The 16,249-nt window shown below is 42.3% G+C and overlaps 2 protein-coding genes across 2 annotated transcripts in view; one reads left to right on the top strand and one right to left on the bottom strand.

The window, feature by feature from the left end:
• Positions 1 to 13,390, top strand: part of LOC123032212 (MAD2L1 binding protein) — a 40,423-nt gene extending 27,033 nt beyond the window's left edge. Inside the window, exon 4 of the mRNA XM_044447972.1 lies at positions 13,347 to 13,390. The gene's annotated coding sequence lies outside the window, so the exon portion shown is untranslated. The remainder of the gene's footprint in view (positions 1 to 13,346) is intronic.
• The window catches only part of LOC123032030 (epoxide hydrolase 1-like), a 47,532-nt gene that overhangs the window by 18,967 nt on the left and 12,316 nt on the right, over positions 1 to 16,249 (bottom strand). The window lies entirely within an intron of this gene.

Raw genomic sequence — 16,249 nt, 5'->3', positions numbered from 1 at the left:
GGTACTTCACTGGCCTGGCCTGCTCCAGAATGAGCATTTCTGCTCATTTCAGGTTGCTCAGGGAAGCACACCTCTCTTTTGCCACCCATGGGTGCCACTTGCAGGAAAGAACTGGTGGGGCTGGGTGGTCTCCACTGGTTACTGCCCAGAAATTCTGTCAACCAGTTGCTGGGCACACAAGCAAAAGGGTGTTATTGTCCTGGTCTTCTACTTGTCAGCTTCACACTAGCAGCTGGTTGATCACTGTGTAAAGAGGACCTGTGTAGACTAGGTGCAACCTTGGTTTGATTCCACATGACTTCTTTTAATGTTCTCTAAAGAAGCACCGGCTTTTGTCTTTGGATCAACTTTTGGGATCAGAAGTCTCTTGGTTCTATTATCATGACAAAAGGAAAAATAATCCCTCCTTAGGGTCTCCAACATGGTGCTTCCATACTGACCTCCTCCTTCTTCCTACTTTTTATTTCTTATGATTTTTAAAATTAATACATTTAATGGGGGTCTGGCATGCTGCAAAATGAAATGCTGTCCTCCAGGTCATCTGTACTGGGGTTCAAGACAGTGCTTTTGTGAGAACCTGCCTCTGCCTGGTACTGTGGTTGTTAGGTAGATTACTTTTAATTTAATGCCCTTGTTTGGTTTTTCAGGAATGAGTGTTTTGTGACAGGCTGTAACACCACAGCACTTATTTTATGAATGGGCAAGCCCCTAACTGATGCCATTTTGTAAGAGCTCTCCCAACACTCTCAAAATTCCAAATGTACTCTTTGACCTGCAAAGATTGGGTGCCCCTTCACTTTCTCCACACTATACATAATCTTACACAACTCTATTGTGTCCCCCCTTACTCACAATTTTTCTAAACTAAAAAGACCCAAATATTGTACCTTTTCCTCCTAGCAAAGCTAGCTGGTTGGTCACTCTTTTCTCCATGTTCCAGCATTTCGAACTTTTCAGCATTTCTACGTACAAGGCTTGTCCTAGTTGCTACATGTTGCTTTGATTCCACAGAAATGTTCAGGTTCAGGTTTGTCCTGGAATGATCCAATGGGGGTATTTGTAGAAGGCTCTCATGACATTTGCTAAACACCCATTTCTGGTAACTAGCTTCACAAGCCAAAAATGTGCCTGCTGTGGTTGAATGGGAAAGTCTAGGTTTGGCCCTGTCACTTTTATAGCTTCAGAGCCTCCTCTGATATTGGAAATACTTCCTGAGGCTGATAAGTTATATTAACCCTTTATCCATGTTTATAAACACTAATTATCAGCAAATAAATTTAATACACAGTGTCTTAGACAAGAATGGAAAAGGGAATGGGACCGTCCCATTTTCCCTAATCAATGGACCACTACTTTAGCATCTGGAACTCTCTATGGAGCCTAGTCCACAAAATGTCTTGTTCCATGTCTGTTGGATGCTACAAAGCTCCTTGGAAAGTGAATATTTGCTGTAGATGTAACATACCTAATGCTTCTTTTAACAATGTTTTGGTAATGCCCATAGTTGTCACTTTTGGGGAGGAGGTTATTATATGGATAAACTTTCTATTGGAATGCTCTTTAATATTTACTGAAGTACTTGCTCTCTTAACGTATCTACCCGTTTCCTAGAAGTTACCACATGGTCAAAGGATTCTCTGCATCTTTTTGGTAGCTAAAAGTTTGTACGCCCCTTCTATAATGTGATCAACTGATGAATCACTTTCAGAATTTGAGTGGGTAATACATAGATGCTACCTATGGATGCATATGTATGTATAAATATTTGATTTGCCTTGTTGAAGTGTATGCATGATTCTCAGAAATCTTTTATTTATATTATCTCTCTCACATACACTATAATTGCATTTACATTAAGATATTCAAATTTATATAGTCACAATTTATTCTTTCCTTTTTTGGTTTGGTTTTGCTGTAATTTTATAATGAAAATGAATAATTAAAACAGAATCCCCTCCATGTTTGTCCAAATGAAGAAAAAAAAATCAGAATGGCTGGGAGGGTTCCATGCTGACTCTGTTCAGTTGAGTGAACAGAGCCTCAGGCGGACAACAGCTGCAGTGGGCTGCCTCCCAGGAGTAGGGTGGACACGCATAAAGAACATCTGTGCCTTTTTAAACTTTTGTTCCTTTGTGTTTTGGATTGGATTTCTTCTGCGCAATAAGTGGCCTCTCCTTGGCCCCTGCACAGCCTCTGTCCCAAACTGGAATGCATGAGGGCTGGTGGTGGGACACTAGTACTTCCTTTACGTGTTGCTGCATTCCCAGGATACTCTGGAGGGCAACACTTTGTATCAGGACATGGCCACTCCATTGGCTGAACTTCAGCTTTCCCTACTGTATTGTCAGACCATCACTCCTGCTGATAACGAAGTTAGGTGCCACGTGCCAATTGTTATGCTGCGAAAACAGGACCACTGAGAAGCAAGGGGGAGGTATCAGCATGCTCAGGACAATCCCAACATTTGCGGAATTATGACAGAAGAAAAGCCTAAGGAGCAGTGGCTCGCCTCCCTCCACAGCCCGAGGAAGACTAAGCATGCTCAGTACCTATAGAAGGCTGAGCATCTGTTGGGAAGAGAAATTAGAAAACCATCCTGGGAGAGAAGGAAGAATGGAATGAAATGTCCTGGAATACGGCCGAAGTGGTTGGCTGGAGCCCTGAACATGTGTGCTCCACCCTCCTACCCTTAGTTGCAGGTTCCAGTGGTTTTGCTGTAGAATCCATTTGTGCGAGGCTGGATAGTTCACACTGCTTACAAATGCTTTGCTGACCTCTCTGTTCACACCTCCTCTGCTTCCAGTGGCTTCTCCTCACCAGGCATTTATTTTGTGCCTGTTGTTTCCCACTCACAATAGTTTGGGTGTTTTTTACACAACATGGTCATGCTCCAGGGCATTTCCCATGCTGTCCAAGTATTTTTAGAGTGGGAAAAGGTGTAGCATTATGTGGAAATGGTAGAAGGAACCAGAATGAAAAGCTCATGTATTACTGCCATTCCCCTATACAGTAGCCCCCTTGTGGCTGGGTAGCAAAAAATATAGAACGGTGGAGAAGGGATGGGCAGATAGGATAAAACAAACATGGTATAACAGAGTTTATCTTAACCCCACATGGAATCCAAAAGCAGGAGGGTTGGTAAAGTGGCAGGTTAAAAGTCTCATGCAGGGAAGCCCAACGACAGATGACAGATTCCCAAGCTTCCCGTCATTCACACCAGTGACAACTCAGTTGTTCGCCCTCCTGCCCTGCATCTGCCATGGTTTTGCCTCCAGGGCAGCAGCCTCTTAACACCTTGAATCCACTGTTTAAGAGATCAGAGCAAGGAAAGTGGAATCCTCAATGGATGCTTAATCCCTGCGATGTCCAGCAAAGGACCTACAGCTTGCCAAGCATCCCCTCCTGCTGCCCCTGGAAACTCAGTAGGATACCAGAACAGAAGCCAAAGAGAAAGTCCTTGCTGGAATAACAAGCGATTTACGATCATGCGGAACATCTTACCCCACAGAATCCCCCACTAGGCAGTTCATGAAAGCGCATCCAGGCAGAGCTCGGGTTGCAGGGCTGATGGCCTCTCAGTGATACCAGCCCCCTGCAGGGAAAGGGAAGTTTAACAATACCAAAAATATTGGATCATATTATAATTTCCTGCTTGGTGTTTCATCTTGCCTCTTCTGAGATCCAGGAGCCAGCGAGCACAAAGGAGAACAAAGGGGTGAAATATATTCTAAATCATTCCAAGGGCCCCTCCTCCAGCCCAAATGTAAGCAAACCAGTAATCACAATTGTTGGAGGAAAAGGGTGAGTGTGGATGAAAACAATGGGATGGTCTGAAACGAAGAATTATTGTTGCTTCTGTTACTGCTGTCCGAGCTACAAAGTGAGGAAACTTTCTAATGGCTAAGCCAAGGTCATGTTTCTAAATCACATTTCAGCGATGGCTGCTGCTTCCCTGAATGTTCATTGAAATCTGATAACTGCAATACCTACCAATGACTTTCATTCAGTCTGTACTCTCCAGGCACTTTCAGAAAAGGCTTTTGTCATGCTATCAACCTACCTCATTCATGGAATTTTACAGGGAGGCCAAACAAAGCTCCTGTGTTTTCTCATCGCTTCTTTCTTACAGCAGAAAATCTCTCTACAGCAGTGGTACAGTGATAAATTTGGATGTGAAGGTGCTCATCATGACAATCTGCACAACTACACCCCTGAGAAGAGCCCAAAAATTCTGGAAATTCTATTGATTCAGATAGCAGCCAATCAGTTCTAGCAGTTTTCATCTGCTTTGTAAAATTCATTGGTCTCAGTTGCCCATTCAAGAGTGGGCTGTAAGTGAAGTTATAGCCTGTGTCAATAAAAGCATCCTGATGTTTTGGCTCTATGCGCCTCGGCTGCGCTGGACAAGAAGCAGAGGAATCCCGGAACAATGCTTTCCAACTGGTAGTGCTAAATGCTTGCCATTTAGAAGCTTGTTCCATTTTGAGACTGAAGATTTCTAAGCTGCAGACTTCATGGCCACAGCATATGGCCCAAGCTTTGGACTTTGCTGCCTCTTGTGACATCCCTTTTTTACCACTCAGTTTGATGAAGAGTTCTAGAGAGCCAGAAAGCTTGCATATTCTTTGTGGTATTTTGACTGTTCTTAATAAAAGTATTGCCCAACTGTAGATTTTGAATTTCCCTGTCCTGGTGGACCAATGCATCTAGCTCTGTTTTGTTTTGTTTCGAGCCTTGCATAGTTGGTTGTTAAGGTATGTTCTTTGATTTTGAAGGCAAACATATTAGCATTATATTTATCTAGAGGTACATGCTCCTATATGCTCAACTTTTATATTGGTAATTCAACTGCTCTCAGAAAGTAGTGAAATTTCACTGCATTCTCTCCTCTGAGAGTGCAGCCTACAGTGTAACTGGAAATTTTCTGCAGCTAATGGGAAGTGTAGCACAGCAAAACAGTCTAATACATTATTAGAAGTCTGTGGGTCCCAGATGGGCCTTGTTGGGGAGATCAATCTATAATTGGGGCATGCTATTAGCTAACTAGTAAGCTAGGTAAAAGCACGCTATATGGAACAACTATCAGGTGGATCCACCATTGGTTAAAGAATCAGACTCAAAGTGTGCTTATCAATGGTACTTTCTCAAATTGGGGAGAGGTACTTGAAACACAGTACTTAAAGAGCAAACAGGAAAAGGTCAGAATCTTTTCTTGATCATCCCAGAGTGCAGTCATGGAATAATAGGCCCAAGTTACAGGAAGTCAGATTTTGGCTAGATAGCAGGGAACATTTCCTGGCTGTTAGAGCAGTATGACGATGGAACCAATGACCTATGCACACTAGAGGCATTCAAGATGCAACTGGACAGCCATCTGAGATGGATGCTTTAACCTGGAGTCCTGCACTGAGCAGCAGGAAGGACGTGATGGACTTTATTGGACCCTTCCAACTTTACTGTCCTTTGATTCTATGAATACAATGATGAAATAGGGATGTAGATATACACAGAGCAATCCCCCCTAAAAAATCCAAAACCCTTACACTCCCTGAATAGGCCAGAAGCTGCAGCAGTTCCTCACCCAGGCTAAGAATGAACACTGTTTGCCATGGTTTTTATGGATTTTCTCTCTCCCACTATTAGAGAGTCTGTCAATATGCACAGAGGTTCCCATCTCCCCTTTCCTGGGAACTTTGCTGTTCCAAAAATCCCCAAAAGTTTCATTCACACCACAAAGACAGGCATTGCCTATGAAATTATTGGGGAAGGCAGCTTCTCTGATATTCTTTTAACAATCTGAAGGCCGTAACGGTTATGACCTTTTGTAAGGCTTTGGTAAGGTTCAAGAAAATTATTCTGACATTTAGATGCTGGGAAACTTTACTACACCACTTGTTGAACCTTCTTGACCATTCTTCCAGAGCAGACCATATAATACACCTTCCCTGTACCATCTTGTTCTCTCATTCCCAACAACCATCCATGGACATATCTGAAGATGAATGGTCCACATTATTTTTTCTCTTTACCACAACATGTGGCTTATTTGTACACCACATAACACACTTACCTACTTGTAGTTCTGTCATTTCTGCTTCTGTATTCTGGTATCTTTACACATGCTTTATGATGCTCTTTTCATTTATTGTGGTGTTCTTGGTGGAGTGACAAACTACATTATTACAACTGGTAATGGTGGGAAGAACATCAGTCTACAGAACTACTTTGGCAGCTTTTCATTCAGGCCTCTTTTTTTTAAACCTCAGACAGAAAATGTTTGTGTAGGCAGGAAATAGGGTTTCCAGCTTTCCCAATTCCTCCATTCTCCTCTTCCATATCCACTATGTGGAAGCTGACAATTAAGTTGTAAATGTGTATTTAAAGGTAAATTCAATTGGCTTCCATGGTGCTTATTCCTAGGCAAGGGTGTAAGAAAGATGCAAGGAACAGAAAAAGAAAGTGATGTGCTTAAGACCTCACAATTGAAGCATCGTGACAAAGGGAAGGCATTGACTTTCCTGGTGGTTTTGAGTGTGCCAAAACATCTCTACCTTAAAAGCCGGGAATAACTGGAGCTGCTCTGAAGACTTAACAAAGGAAAGCAAGATGTCTGGAAATGGAAGGGAGCTCCAAGCCTTTGAGAGACTGAAGAGAGGGAGAAGAAAAGGAGAAGATCAAGGGAAAGGATTTTGGCAGGGGGTGGAGGTTCTCTGTCTGTCCATAAGATCACTGTGCAAGACTGGAGTCAAACCAACCGCAGAATCACTCTGTACAGTTAACCATCAGCTACAGCATGTACATATTTGCCTAGGAAGGGAAAACCGTTTCCTGGGAAACATGACAATGTGATAAATGCCTGTGAAGCTTTGCTAGGAACTGGGGAAGGAATCATTTTAGCCTGTGTTACTTTCACTGATCTTACTAGTCCCCAGTATGCCACTTGGATTGAGAGAGATCAGCCCAGGAGTGGGCAGTTCTCCTCCAGTGTGCCCAGCTGACACTCAACACCCCTTGTCTGGAATCACCCTATGGGACTTCCTGTCAATCAGCGATGACTGCGGATGCTCTCAAGTACATGCACAGCAGCTTGGCAGAGAGGAGCACAGCATCCCTCTATCTCCTAAAATCAACACCACTGCTTTTAATTTTTAAGAGGCCATTATAAACAGGACGTGATCAGCTCAAGTAGAAATGTGTAACCACTTGTTCCAGGAAAACAGCCTATGGGCAAAGATCCTGTGTAGTCCTGGAGCAATTGCCAAGAAAAACAAACAGCTGTCAAGCTGCATCTCCCACTCTGGGAGTCCACTGCATGCATCACCTCTCCTGATTCACCTCAGTCTGTTGCTCACTGACTGGTCTTTTCAACCTGGAGCAAATGCAGAGGCAGCAATGAGATGAATCTCTTACGTAGGGGCTAGGATACCCTCAGTGAGCAATATCTTGAGGTTGCACGGTAGAGGTTGGTGGGGTCAGAGCCGGCAGCAGGCAGGGCTTGAATCAAAGTGGCAAAGCTGACAGTGGACCACTACTTTTATTCTTGAACTCTCTCTTTTGAACCTCTTTCTCTGCTTGTTTCTCTTTCTTCCCTTATCAGAGTTGAGTGAAACTCAATAGCTAATTTGGGATTGTGATAAGGGATTCTGATTTTCCCTAGTTGTCTGGGATAAGCAGGCAAGGAAGGCTGAATTATGTTTCAGTTCTAAGATACCACTTCTCTCTCACAGTAGTAGTGGAATGAAATCCAAGCTTCCATACAAAGATAGGAGGCTAGAAATTTTCACAGTAAGTTCCAAAATTATCTCCTTTATATAGCCCCTTATGTTCCTTATACTGACTTGCCACTGCACTGTTCTCTACTATGCATTCAACCAAAGGAAATGAAGCCAAACCACATCTATGCATGTGCTGTGACAGTTCATGCATCATCTAGAAGAACACCAGAAACTGCATGGCACTGATGTGGAGCAACCAAAAATGTGGTACCAGAACACATTGTCTGCAACCGCAAGAGCTCATGTCATAGTACACACCTACCAAACTCAGAAATGTATGTCTGTACATGTGGATACATGCCTGTAACTCAGTGTTACAGGCATAAATCCACATCTTTGGGAGGTTTACTGAGGCTTCTGCCTCTGGATTCTTTGTGAGATTAAGATGGGCTTCTTTACACCAGTTTTCCCATTTTCTTTCTTTCGCAGCCTTTCTATACATTTTATTAAACAGCCACAAGGTGGCACTGTGGTATAGTAGAATTGCAAAAGTACAGGAGCTTTGATTGTACTTAATTCCACTATTTTCAGATAATACACTTTCTCTCTTAAAAAAATTGTTAAAATACATGGAAAGCAGAGGAAAGGCCATAGAAGATGATGACATTGTGTAAAGTGCCCACAAACTAGTGTGAGTCAGGAATCATGAGCGCACAATAAATGCTTTGAGACAATCTGGATGTTTGTGCTGTTCTTGCGTGTCTGAAATAATTAAGCAATTTTCCCATCATGATAAAAGACAGGAGAAGGGGTTGGGACACATGAGAGGATTCCAGGAGCTTGAGAACATCATGCAGTTTTCTCTAAAGTTCAGTGTGTAGCCAAGGCATCAGCCCAGTAAAACTCCCACCTGGAAGTGCCCTAAGAGCAAAAACAGCTCATGCATTTCTGATTTTTGTATCTTTTACTTACAGCAATCAGGCAAAAGGGCAAACTTCTGGCTGGACTTGTAAAATGTGGCCACTTGGCAACCAGCATTTCTAGTCCCTTCCTGGCTGTCTATAGCAGAAGCCTTCCTGTCCTACTTACTATAATTCTGCGTCGTCTCTTGGGGCTCTTCACTAGTTAGGTTGAATGGGCTTGGTCAGAACCTTGTCCTGTCCCCATGTGCATTCAGAATAACTTGTGAAGAACCTACACACATGCAAACCATACATGTATAGCCTCTGCATACCTGCAAACTCAACTTATATTGTCCTGAGGTATACTTGTATGTATAATATACAATATTTAAATATAATCATGTATATTTGAATCAGCCCACAAAGGACCTAGGAAGAAATTTCCACCTTGAGCAACTGATTTCAGAACAGTTGCAGTTGGCAAATTATGATGTCTTCAGCAAACACAGTCAATTCTCCTCTCTTTTGTGCAAAAAAGTGGTCAAGGTAGTCTATTTACTATTTACTACTAGGCCAGGTTTGAAGTTGGATTGTGCAAAGCCATAAACATCTTGGGACCAGGATACTGGAAAGAGTGCCTTCTCCCTTGCCAAGGTCATGGGATGGCAAACCCCTGGTGATTCTATGGTACAGAAGATTCTTTTGTGTAGTGGCTCTCTTTCTTGGGAACTTCCTGCTCCTGAAGGTCAAAATTGCAGCAACAATGTATCATTTTTGGTGTTTCCTGAAAGCACTTTTATTTCAGGAAACTTCCTGATGTGACCAATCATAATTTTATTGGTGTGGATTTATTGTTCTTCTTTGTAACATAATGTTTTATTATTTTATGAATAACCTCTCGGAAATCTTCACAGTGGAGGAATCGACACATCGTGTAAATAAATACACAGATATAATGTACAACAATGGGATTGCTTCTGTGTATGCATGTGACAAGGGAGAAGTAGGAGAAGTCTTATCTTAATTCATTTCCTGAATCCGACACCCCCCCGCCACCCAACATCCACATCCCATGCATTTTAAATCTTCAAGCCTTTTCTCAAAGATATTTTAAAACCATATTTCTACTTCTTTCCTGCATTGCTTTGGTAGAGAAAGAACTGGGTGCACGAGGAGGCGGCAGGGCAACTGCATTGACATTTCTTCTTTGCAGTCCCATCAACTACCGCTTGTTCAATTACTCCAGCAATAGGCTTGGGGTAGACATCAAAGCTCCTTGCTCTGGATACTGATGCACTTGCTGCATGGCAAATGAGCAGTCAGCCAGCCAGTGACTCATCTGCTTATCAGCTTGCTTTTGTCCTTTCAGCTGCTTAAATACTTGTCCTACATCTGCTCTGAAAACAGAGGCACACACTGTCCCACCAGCCAGAGTGCTTCTGTGTCCTTCCATCAGCTCAAGGACCTATCATTTTGCTGAAAGATGCTTTTTCCTTGTTATGTTCATATTTTTTTGTGGGATGGGTTTCTTCTGGTGCTTTGAGATCTGTTAATATTTGCCCACCTTTGCCCAGCTGGAGCGTGAAGAAAACCTGGCCACTTTTGCAGCGGAGCATTAATGCTTCATTGTGTAGCATTAAGAAGTGAAGAATGATTAGGTTTCTCTGAGCTGAGCTGAGGAGAGATCTGCAAACAGAGAAGAGCCAGTACTTTCAGGTGTGGCTTAGGACACCTGCTTCCTGCAGGTATCCAGCAACTCCATTTAAATGCTGTACAGATCTGAAGAGTACAGTTCAAACTACAGACCAGCCTGTTGCCCTCCAGAAGCAGTGGGCTACAATTCCCAGCATGACTCAGGCTGTAGTCCAGTACATTTGGAGGTCACCAGTTTGCAAAAGGCTAGTCTAGATCAATGTAATCCAGTGATTCCACATTTTAGTTCCAGCATCTGCATGAGATTTCTCTTGTCCAAACCATTTTCAGCTAAAGGTTTGCTCTTGAGCTGATAGTTTATGAAGTGGCCTTCACTGACCAAAGGTGTTGGACTAAAGCTCCCAGCAAGCCCACTCAGCCATGCTGGCTAGGAATTGCGGTTTTATACTTCTTGAGGGGAGTGGGTGGGTTGAGGAAGGCTCCTTTTGGGTATATTAGTACATTCACTGAGAGAAGCCAGACATGGCTTCCATCTGAGCTGGTCCTAAACCTTGAGTTACCTGTGCCTATGCACAGGATAGCTCCTGTCCCCCCACCCCTGCTCCCCAAACCCACGGGTGAAAAGAAACCAGAATAGTAGTGAAGTCTTACTTCAACAGTAGTGATAGGACAGTGTCATCCATTGCACCTGGCAGTAAGCAGGACAGCTTCAGGGATGTGGGGAAGGGCACAGAGTTCATTCCACACCCCTCAGCATCAACCATCTGTGGCAGCTGTCTCACCCTGCCTAATGGTAGTGCTATCCCTATGCCATACTGTGTGTCTAGCCCAGAGCAAATGCAAAGTGGATTAAGAAGTCCATTTTCAAACATGGGGGGTAGGGTGTGTGACTGATGGGGTTATTCAAAGGCCTTCAAATATGAGTCTAGGAAGGTTTCCTGACTGTATCAGTGCTTTGTTGGATTCATAAATAAATGTCTTCCTAATGATTGTTCAGTTTTGCTTCAGTCTCGTTAATGTTTTACTGTTTATTGACAGTTTTGACTTACTTCCCACGATTCATGTTGGCAAGCACCTAGTTCAGTGTGTTATGGAATAAAAATTAATTTAAATAGGAAATATAAAACTGTAGTGCTGCCACTGCACAGAGAAGATCCATTGTGGCATAGGAGTGAGAGTTTCCACGGTGATGGCAGTTGCTATGCACTTTACAGGACTCAATTATTTTACCTCTAAAAACCAGACAAGGAAAAAAACCTTAGGTTATCTTTAGAGGACAGGTACCCCCACCAAATGGAGTGAGGTTGGTGGCTACAAGAGAGAGCACCTTGTTAGTCATGGTACCTTGTGGATAAGCTTTTCTCCCCACTTAGGCTTGCCTGGCACCCACTTTGTTATCTTATTGGTGTTAAGTGATGACATTCCTCTTCTCCCAGGCATCTGAAACTTAAGATTTGTATTTCTGTAAGCCCTTTCCAAACTTTATTCTATTTCATCTAGCCTATGAGCAGTTTAAATCCATTTTATTGTGTGAAGTGCCCTGAGAACTTTTTGCTATAGGGCAGAGTATAGCTCAGTAAATATACAAATAAAAGGGTGTTGGCTTTAGAACCTTCTCTAGAGTACTGATACCAGGAGTATCTTATGCTGCAAAGCATCCAGATGGTAATGATGACAATAGGATCTACAGACACATCTGCTATGAGACAGTACAATCCATAATTCTGCCTCTCTAGGTTGTGTAATTTGTATGTTTATTTGTTTATCTAACTAATTAAGCTTGCAATTCTATGCACACTTGCCTGGAAGTAAGTCCACTGAATTCAGTGAAAGATACTTATGTGGAGACAGGCATAGGAGTTCTATGTAATTCTATATCTCTTCCCAATAACATGTGATGTATTGGACTGAGAAAAACAATTTCCGTGCAGTGTTTGTTCAGAATGCTGTCTTGCAGTTCAGACAGATGTGACCAGAGCCTCTTGGGGAGGGGATTACTTGGCTGAGATAACAGCACATCTTGAAGGTGAGCAGAGGGGTATTTTCACAGGAGATGGTCAGTGTGGTAAAAAAATAAACACAAGTTCTGTGGGGAGCAGATTTTTGACCCCAGTGGTTTCCTCTGTGGAGGCAAGATCTCTACAGAAGATTATGAAACCCCACAGAAGATGTTAATGCTTTGACAGCTAGCTGAAATTCTGCAGTTTGTTCCTTGTCTTTGTTGTGCAGGCTGTATTTTTGTTGCATCTTCTTCCAGTTCCTGGAATTAAGATGGCCTCTGGACCTTTGAAGTACCTGTGCACCAGCAGCTGCCGCCACATGATTTTTTGAGTGCTGGGCTCCTGGGGCCAAGCCTGCTCCTTACCCAGATCTTTTTCCTTAGCTATTTTGTCTGTTGAGACTCTCAGTTCCCTTACTCTTACCCAAGCCCGGAACCAATCTCTTTATTTAAGAGTGGGCCACACTCATGCCATCAGTCACTCCAGTCATTCCCTCCCAAAAGACCTTGGGATCAGTAGTTCTCTGAATGGATTTGTTTGCAAATTCTTAGCACCCTCAGAAAGCAAGCCTACAAAAACCATTCCTAGGATTTCTGGGAGAAGCCATCAACCAGGCTTAAAAACCAGTTTAAGTGTGTAGATGAATCAGAAAGTTTAAAACACAATTTTGTCATCTTTCCACTGATTCCTAAAATGTACATTATATACCCCTTTTTACAGCATACAGATATAGAATGAATACAGTTGATCTGTTGTAGCTGTTGTTAACTTACTACAGTGTTCATGCAACTATGTGGTAAAATGGTTTTTTCTTTACTGTACTCAGCCACATTTTAATGAGCTCCACATATCCCTTTCACAATTCATTGGCTTTGACTGACTTTTACAACACACTCCAGTGCATGTTTAATCAGAAGGAAATCTCTGTTTCCAGGAGGCTCACTCTCAGGTAAGCAGTCAAAACTACCTGTATCTTCTTCTAAGTCTTCTTCTGCCAGATCTTGCTTGAGTAATAGAGCTAGTGCTGGTGGATCTCAGATCCCAAGGTCACTCTCTGCTGCCTTCTCCCTTCCCAGTGTTAAAGCTTGACAGAAGACCTCAGCAGATCTCTTACCTTAAGATAAGTCTTCTAAATCATAATCTGTCATCAAGGGCAGTGGTGCAACTAGAGTTGGACCTTGGGGCCAAAGTTCACAGTTCTGCAGCCCAAGCCCCCCTCTCAATGACCACCAAGAGAGTCACAGGATGTGGCCCTCAGGAAGGCAGAGGCAAAATCTGTTTTGTTCCTGTTTGTCATGATGGTGAGCATAAAATTTGAAGTGTCACATACTCAGAGTATTTTCTATCTTGGTTGGAAAACTGTATTCTGTTTATTGTTCGAACATATCAGGATGTAAATACAGCTGTAAACATGGAGTAGGTGTAGAAAAAATGTTTTGTGTGCTTTACAACTGAATCCACATGACCATAACTAATATACACAGCCATCTAGAGCCACTCCCTCACCATGCACAATGAAACTGTTAAATTCAGGGTCTTAAAATTACACAATTACTTCTTGCTTGCTTACCTTCTCTGTTTGGCTTCTTTTTCTATCTATTTTCTGTGGTCTTCCACACTACATGATCTGAAAGGAAACCCAATACTGCCTCCTCTCCTTTCTAGATTAAACAAAGTGTCAGATTCATGGGTAGTATCCAGTATTACTCCTATGTGCAGTAGATCCACTGAAATGAATGGAACTTCCGTCAGTCACGACTAACTTAAGTCTCATTTATGACAAGGAGACTGCTCTAAGTTTGTCCCATGTTCACTCTACCCACTGAATCCCAGATTCATTTCTTGTATTGCTGTACCTGTGTAGAAATTTCTAATATGAAAGAAAAAAACTTATTCCAGATATAATTGCTAATATTTATTTCCTAAGTCTCTATGGATTAGCAATTCTAAACTAGATTTGTTTAAATATGTCATAGAAAGAACAGCAATAGTTTTTCACATTTGTTATGCAGGGTGATCAGTTTGTATTGCTAGTGTAATATTAGGTAATAGATGTAATACTATTTCTGGAGCAAGAGGGCAGTCTTTACTAAGCTCTTCCTCCACGGAGATCATTCCAAAGATGTATTACTCTGATCTGAGTTTCCTGAACACTGCTGTCCTCTGTCACCCTTTCTAAACCTTTTAACTTACTATCTTCCCATCTTCACAATGAAACATTCAGTCCATAAAATTGTCCTTCTTACACATTGCACATCTGTTCACCTTACATGGGGAATGAGAGATGGCTCCTTTTGGCCAGTCCAGATGTGTTTTTAAAGGTCAATGACCTGGAGAAATAAGGAGCTATAAAGAAAGAACAGTTTTTTAAAAGTTGACCTGTTATTCAGACTTTAAAAGAGCAAAGCACCTCACTTTTCTTTCTCCCAGATTATAATGAATTTAATCATTGTTTGAGCAGAACAAAGAAATTACATCAAGCAATGGCTTGCTTCATGCTGCTGCCCAAAAGCCAATTTTAAAATCTCAAGCTAAGACTTGTGCAAGCCATTTGTCCCAGAAGCAAGTTCTTAAATTTTGTATGAGAAGAATTACTTGCTTGATAGACTAAGAGGACAAACGATGTAAGAGTCTAGGAATGTTTACAAGGCTGGATTTTCAGAACATAAGGCCAGCTAGTCATCCACCAAAGTTACTACTGGTTTGAACAATCCACCCAATGAACTTTAATACAGTTATACAACTGTAACCAAATAACCAGAAGTCTTTTCCTATGTGAGTTTGAACTGGTATGCTCTCATAAGAATGCACTGCTGTAGTAAAAGGAAAATGTGTTGGATGAAATCATGTAGTAGCATTTCTTTAAGCCTGCAATCCTGAACAAACTCTTTCTGGAATACACCCTGATTGTACTCAATGGAACTAACAGCTTTGTTCAGGATTGCCAGATGTGGGGCTGTTGAGTTAAACTGACCTAAAGGCTTTGTGGGGCACAAAGCTACAAACATTTCTAAGTTCTTCTCTTTTTAAAAACCACCCTAAGAACAAGTCCTAATAGCATATTTCACCCCCATATGTTGCCTGCTCAGGAACAGTTGCTTAAACTTGAGGGAGTCATCCTGATCAAATACCTGCCCAGATTTTAAGTTGGCGGACTCAGCTGTTAATATTTCTCTTTTGTTCCAAACCCAGGTACAGACAAATGCAAAGACTGAGAGGGAACAAGATGTCCTGTACTAGATGTGTAAAGGTGCCAAGGGGCGAAGGAAATTATGGTTGGCCCATGTATATTTCAGAAGTTCAATTAAAGCAAAGATTGTTACCTTGAGCCAATAAGGACACAATCTGAGATGGAATCAGGAAAAAATCCAAATATCCCTTGGCAACCCTCTGTATACTCTTAAAGTGGCTCATCTTTGCATAGTCACAATCGGTGATTTGAAGAAATGCACTTCCACGAGGACACATTTGACTTCTGACAATTTAACCATACCCAACATATTTTCTGACAGTAGAGAAGCTCTTGACCTGTATAAGACAGCAAGTGCCAGCTCAAGGTTTCTGAGGGCCCTTGGGCAACAAGTTGAATGGGCTCCCTCTCTCAGTGCATCCACTTCTCAGCTACATTGTCCCCAGCTTACTGCTCCTTGTGCCCTCTCAGCATTGCTGCCACTTGCTTGTTCGACTGGTTAAGAGCCCATGAGCTGGTGGGCAGTAGCTGTGCCTCCTCACCACAATTGCCTGGGTCAGAGTACGGGGCAGGAAACAAGCAAGGATGTAATAGTGGAAGGGCAGAGCAACTTGTCAGTCAGTCCCTGATGGGCTGTGAACTCTTGGAAGGGTGGTGAAGCATGCCTGCTCTTGAAACTGGTCCCAGAAATAAGAGTCCAGAATTTAGTTTATCTAGCACCTTAGCCATGATCAGGAATTATGTGGTTTTAATTTAACCTGACAACAACTAGATTGAAGATTTTTAAAA

The sequence above is a fragment of the Varanus komodoensis genome, unplaced genomic scaffold (genome assembly GCF_004798865.1).
Source record: "Varanus komodoensis strain SLA01 unplaced genomic scaffold, ASM479886v1 scaffold1, whole genome shotgun sequence".
NCBI classification, from domain to species: Eukaryota; Metazoa; Chordata; class Lepidosauria; order Squamata; family Varanidae; genus Varanus; species Varanus komodoensis.
This window is presented reverse-complemented; position numbering and strand designations above follow the sequence as displayed.